The following is a 6,707-nucleotide window of genomic DNA, read 5'->3' on the forward strand; positions in this document are numbered from 1 at the left end:
GGTGAGAATAGGGAGTGGTTGAAATGAATAGTGTAGATGCATTGAAGGGGAGGCTGGATAAGCACATGAGGGAGAAGGGAATAGACGGTTATGCTGATAGCGTTAGATGAGGAAGGATGGGAGGAGGTTCAAGTGGACGCTGGTAGGACTGGTTGGTCCATATAGCCTGTTTCTGTGCTGTATATTGTACGTAATTCTGCATAACTGGGCGGTCACACGGAGGAGGGATCAGCAGATTGGGAACACGAGTGGGGACCCTGGCTGTCTTCTTTCCTCCGTTACACAGAGGCACTGAAGCCAAGTGCGGCATTCCTACCTCCAATTCAGCCAAGATCAGCATAGGATTGAAGATGGGATCTTTCCTGTTTGCTCGGTTCTGATCCGCAATAAAATCTCGTTGCGACTCGCGTTTGGCAATGTGATGATGTGGGTTCATTGATCTGAAACATTAAACTCTGCTTCTCTCTCCACCGATATTGCCCGACTTGCTGAGTATTTCCAGAATGTTCTGTTTCGATATCTGATGATATTATTGCTTCACCAATCACGTGATTCGAAACCTGTCGAAAAGCCTTTCGTACAATGATATCTCTTTCAATCGAATTTCAACATTCCATTGAAGTATGATTTCTTAATAATCCCTATTTTAATTAAATGCTGGTTACACTAAGAAAGCAAAGAGCCCATTTCATTTGGTAATGTTTTATAGCAAATCTATTGCAAATATAGAAATAGATTTATTAAGTACAGAAGTCAGGAAAGATTACTTGCAGTTCAAAGTGAAAGAGAGAGTGTTTTTACAGAAAAAAATCCATACACAACCGGTTATACATGATTTAAACAGAGTCTAGTCTGAGTGCTTTTGAGACCGGATTTTAACAAGTGCTTAACTTACGGGCTCTCAGATTCTCCACTACTGACTCATAACCATCACTTTTGCATATTAGAAATTGCTGTGTCTTCCTGCAGGAGATGTGAGAGAAGGCTGTAGGAAATCGATAGCAGCCTTACCTGTCGCCACGACGATTGTGCTGGTTCCAGGGGGGAACCAGTGGGCAGGAGGGAAAATATTGTCTTTTTTTTTTGTTTGCTTTTCTAAACAATAATTATTCTTCACTGCTTCATCAAATAAAAAAAAATTCATATTAAAGTTGTTATTAGAAGATCAATCTGAACAGCCACCTTCAGGGCAAGAAAGCTCGGAAGACTGACATTGTCACCAACTTTTAACCCTGCAAGTGGGAACATTAAAGTACCAACTGTAATCAGGGCCACTTACTGATAAACAAGTTAGATACACGCAAGTGAAACAGTCATAACATCTTAATAACAGCTTCATTGTATAAATAAATAAAGTTTGGATGTGTATTACCTTAATTTGCAGGGTGTCAGCTTTAATACCCTAAAAATTTTGATTATCATCTGATAGTTGCCTCTTAGTGTTTTTAAGGAGTGCTTTCTGGGACGATGAATTCCTCTGGTCACCATTGGCCCATTAGTACAATGGCGGACATCCACTGCCTGTATTATTAAGCCCAAAGGCCTGAGGCCTTAATATGGTCATCACATTCCACTGCAGGAGGAAGTGCAAATGGAGCTGCAGACCGATGTGCTCATCAGGCCCTGGATTTTATTCAAATGATGTGGCCGCCTCATAATGGAACAAGGGGAAAGACATTACTGGCAACCGGTACTCTGAGTACCACCCCCCCCCCCCCCCCCCCCCCCACCCCCACCTCTCCCCAGCCCCCCAAAACCCCAAGACTTCACTGGCTGCTGGTACCAGCCATTCCATCCCTGGCATTCTTGGCAACTCACGAGCAATGAATGCAGGGCATGGGGGTTGCCAACCCTCCAGGACTGTCCTGGAGTCTCCAGGAATTAAAGAATAATCTCTTGGATGTGGCTGCAAGCAACAACCAGCAAGAAAACAAAATCACAAGGGCATTGATTTTAATTTTCTTTGAGCACTTTGGTTTATCAGTTGTCAAAATATTAGAAGTGGGAGAAGGTTGCTTGGGCCACAGGGTTGGAAGGCGGGAGTGATTGGGGAGAGGGGGGGGGCGCGCCCCAATTCGAGTTGGCAACTCTGCCAGTTGTACAAATGAGTTTGGTCTTCTCAAGCAATGGGACCTTGCACACAAGGCGCATGGTCAACCAGTAGGTATACCAATGTCGTAGAGATGCTTGCGGAAATTTCCTCTTCGGTACTTCGAAACGAACCATAAAGCATGCTCTTTTGTAACCCAGTTATGAAGAGCACATCCATCAACTGCAGGAATTCTGTCCCTGTGCACTTTCCCGCTCTAGGCAGACCATATCCCGTAAAATTGATACAGCTGCTCAGCAGTTCTGGGCAAAGCTCTCCATCCGAGAGATGAACCTCTTTACAGGAAGCCTACTGTAAAAATTCCCAGCTCTTTCTGCCTTCATTTCAAACTCATTTGTTTCTTATAACTATGGGTCCTCTAACTTATTAAATATGTATACACACGCGCACAGGCATTTTTAATCTTGATCTTGATAAATAAGAAGTAACCTCTTTTTTCCATTGTGGTGCTGCTACATTAGAATCTCTGCTTTCTAACTCATGGGGATATATTTGAAAGAGAAGATGCTTAGAAAAAGATAGCTGGCAATTGTGATATTTCCTTGCCTTTGACAGTGTTGGTTTCTCCTCAAGTTAGATAAAAACCCGGTTATTAAATGTATTTTTTTTCCCAGTCAGTTTATCCAGCTGATGTTTTACTCAGTAGACTGGATTCTGCAGGACCGAGACTGCCTGGTTCTGGAATGTTCTGACTTCAGGGGAACCACTTTCTCCACACGCCTGATCGCAACACGGAGATTCACCCACTGGGAGTGCACCGCATTGGGGCAACAAAGCTTTGTGTAGAGGAGTGTGCCTTTAAAGAGTGGCCCTCTGATGTTTGCTTAAAGTCCACCAAGCTCTTAACAAATGGTATGCCAAAGTCGAATAATCTCGTGCTGGGTTTCCAATGTTTTGCTGTAACCATGGATGAAAGTTGGGATCTTATTTTCTCTTTACAATTTCCTCCCCTCCTCTCCTGTCGGTGAGGAGTTGGGTTTTCATAGGCAGTAGATACCCTCAGTGCCTCTCACCACCCCTCACAATTCCGGTTTCAGCATTCCCAACCAGTTCTTCATTTGCTCATCTAGACAGAGAGATTCAGCTGGCTGTAAAACAATGAGGGGCGTCAGAACCAATCTCATCCTGTCCTCAGACCCCAACCGGTAAGCATTTCCACAGGGGCGAGGGGGGAGGTTTGAAGGGGGGAGTGGGGAGTCATTAGTTGGAGAATGGGAGTCGGTTCGGAATTCCATTTCCTAGCCCTGGGGTGCTGACTACCACCACTGCCCCAGATGAAATCACCTAACTCACCACAGACCAGCGCCAAGGTTTGCGAGAATCACTTCTTCATCAGACATTGCGCTTCACAATTGAGCCATCGAGGGTGCTGAGGCCGAAGAAAACTCAATGAGTAACTCAAGGGCGGTTTTCCTGAATTCAACAGGAAGCCTCTCGCCCACCTCAAACACTCGTCATTTTAAAGATTAAACAGCAAATAAACTTGCTCTTGGCCATGGAAGCATGTAATTGAACAATTGTTTGCAGAACAGAAATACAAACTGACAACAAATCTGCCCACATAACGGCTTCATGTTAACAGGGTCAAGTTTTCAAACATGAAAATACATCTCCAAAAGGTTTCACTTCTTTAAAGGTCTGATCCAAAGCAAAGAGTCACTTTGCCTCATTTATGTTAGTAAGCACCTCTTGAGCTGCTTTTTGACTTGTCCTGGTGGTACTTATCATTAGAATTGATCAGCTCCCAGTCTTCTTTCTCTACCTCTCTTACCTTACCTCATGAACACAGTAATATAACGGTTATGCCTCTGGACTTACAACCCAGAGGCATGAGCCAATAATCCAGAAGAGTGCAAGGTCAAATTCCTCCATGACAGTTTGAGAATTTGAATTCAGTTTTGGGACTGTCCTTGCTTGGTTTGGCCTGCATCCAGACCCACGCCAATGTGATTGACCCTTAACTGTTCTCTGATGAGGCCAACGATCCACTCAGTTTTACAATAGCAGCTCAGGTTGGTAATTAATGCCAGTCTTGCCAACAACACGCGCATCGCAAGAATGAATGAAGAGAAAACCTTCGGACTGTTTATCACAGCTTTTTTTTATAAACTCTGTAGAATATATAGAACCACGAATCACTTGGTACTAATGAAGATTGTCAGATAGCAATTAAACCATCTCAACAGACAGCACAGTCTTTTGCTCTGATTGATGCATCAGAGTCCTTTGTTTGTGACTCTTGTTGTTACAAGGGGCATTGTTGGGAGAGAGCCCATAAGTCAAACACTGTCACGTGAAAATCCCTGCCTGAGTGTGGAACAGAAAACAGGGATGAGCTTAAAATGGAATGTCCGTCATTAATGGCAATCCAGCGTCGTACTGAGATCACAGTGAAAAGTCCTTGGAGAAAACTGCATGCACAAGCCTGCACACTGAGCTCACCAAGCATCGCTGGGTGAGCTTGAACACGTGCCGTCTCTGAGCTCACGGTTGAGTTGCTGTGGCGTGCTCCAGTCTAGCTTTGGAGCCTTGTGACCCTGGGGGAAAAGACATTACCTGTCAGACTTGCAATGGGGCTCACATAAAGTAGATAGGTCATCAGGACTGGTTGCCCCCTGTCCAGTTTTTGAGTGAAATGCTGGAGATTTCTATAATGTAATCAGGATGCTAAAAGACTTGGAGGAGTGGGAATTGTAAAATGAAAGGCTGTTTTTCCACTTGCTTCTGTGTCTCACAATGTGGAGCTTTTAGTTATTCATGAACAAATTTGCTTCAGCCCTCTCCAACTCTGCTGCTGTAATGACAGAGGAAATCCAGTTTAAGCGCGTAAACAGGATTGCCGTTAAACTCCCGCCAAAGCCACAGCAACAGAGCAGAACTCCTGAGAAAATTTAACCTGTTCTTTCCCAAGATTTTCTCATCTTATCATCAGCAAAGCAAACATCGGAGCTCGTACTGATTCCCATCTTGCTCCAATTTCACCTTTTTCCCCAAAAAGCAGGGACCCTATTAGGAGGAAACAGTTGCAAAAATACAACAACAACAGCTTGCATTTATGTAGTCTGAAAATTCAGTTTGTTTTTCCATCAGCAAGTGTCTTGTCTTGCTGTGACCAATGACTACTGGCATTCGGCAAAGACAAATTCCGCTCAAAAGCCTGCAAGCACCTCCCCTGGGAAAGGGAAGTCACCACTAAACAGGCGGTACCCTCCAAACTAGAATCGCTATCATTTCTAATCAGTGTATTGAATAAGAGCAAATGTGTCATGTCAGTTTGAGATTATCATTTTGAGATGTTCCTTTAACATTCAGATTCTGACAAAAACCAAAAGGAATATAATTGAAGGAATTATATGTTGAAACAGGTCAATAAGGATGGCAGAAAACAAATAGCAAATATTCTAGAGTTTAGAAAGATTACATTACTTGAGCAAAAATGGATTACCAAGCAAATTAAAAGTGCTATAGCGAGGAAAAATAATCTCTACAAATTCCGTAGACAGAAGGGTTTACTGGGATAATTATAAAAAAATTCAAAAGCAAGTTAAAAGGATGTTGAGAAATGCAAGAGGCCTGGAAAAGAGGGGATGTGAGCAGGGTAGTACTTTTGCAGTGAAGTCTCAGATGTAATGTAGGAATGTTGTAGAGGGTAGTTAGAGAACAGACAAAAATCATAAAAAAATGCAAACACAATCAAAAGTTAAGAAAAATGCAAGACAGATATTCTGAATTATTTCTGAGCATTTACCAGGGTAGACAGACACTCCCCTAACAAAATTACCTAAGCAAACTCAATCACTATGACTAAATCAGAAGGATGCCCTAAACAGGCTAAAAGGAGCTTAGTATAAACAATTCACTAGGAATAGTTGGTATTAATCCTGTCATGTTGAGAAAGACCATTGGAGAATACTCGAGAGGCACCGACAACCATAATAAGGGACTTATTATATACCAGTACATTGGAAAACAGTCCAGTATGGAATCCATATTCAAAAAGAGCCAATACAACAAGCAGAGACAACTAAAGATCCATAAGTTTTAACTCTATTGCATGTAAAAGAATGGAACTAACTATCAGGTGTAAATTTGAAGAGTTTCTGTACAATAATATGTTAGTAAATGAGGAAATGTGGACTGAGAAGGGGAAGATTCCACCCAACCTTTCTCCTCAATTGCCATGCTGAAGTAGCATCCCAAGTGGACCCATTGACATTTTTACAAAATAATGCATCTGGGCTTACAAAAGGCATTTGATTGAGTTTCACAGGAAAGGCTATTAGTCAAGTTCAGAGTTGTGAGGATTCAAAGAACAGCCTGAGAAAAGAAACTGGCTGAAGGGGCGAAAGCTTAGAAGAGTTACATCAGGGCAGGATGCTGAGTGGGGTATCCCAGGGCACGTTGCTAAAACTATAACTTTTCCTTCATTCACATCAAATGAGTTGAACAAAGAACTCAGTGCAAAATGGTCAAAATCGTTGATGATCCCAAACTTGGAGGACATTGGAAATAGAAGCCAGCAGATCAGAAATTACAGAGTGACATGTAAGAAAGAAAGAACTTTCATATTTGTCGCATATTCCATGTTCTCAGGATG

Source organism: Heterodontus francisci, chromosome 41 (assembly GCF_036365525.1).
Source record: "Heterodontus francisci isolate sHetFra1 chromosome 41, sHetFra1.hap1, whole genome shotgun sequence".
Classification (NCBI taxonomy): domain Eukaryota; kingdom Metazoa; phylum Chordata; class Chondrichthyes; order Heterodontiformes; family Heterodontidae; genus Heterodontus; species Heterodontus francisci.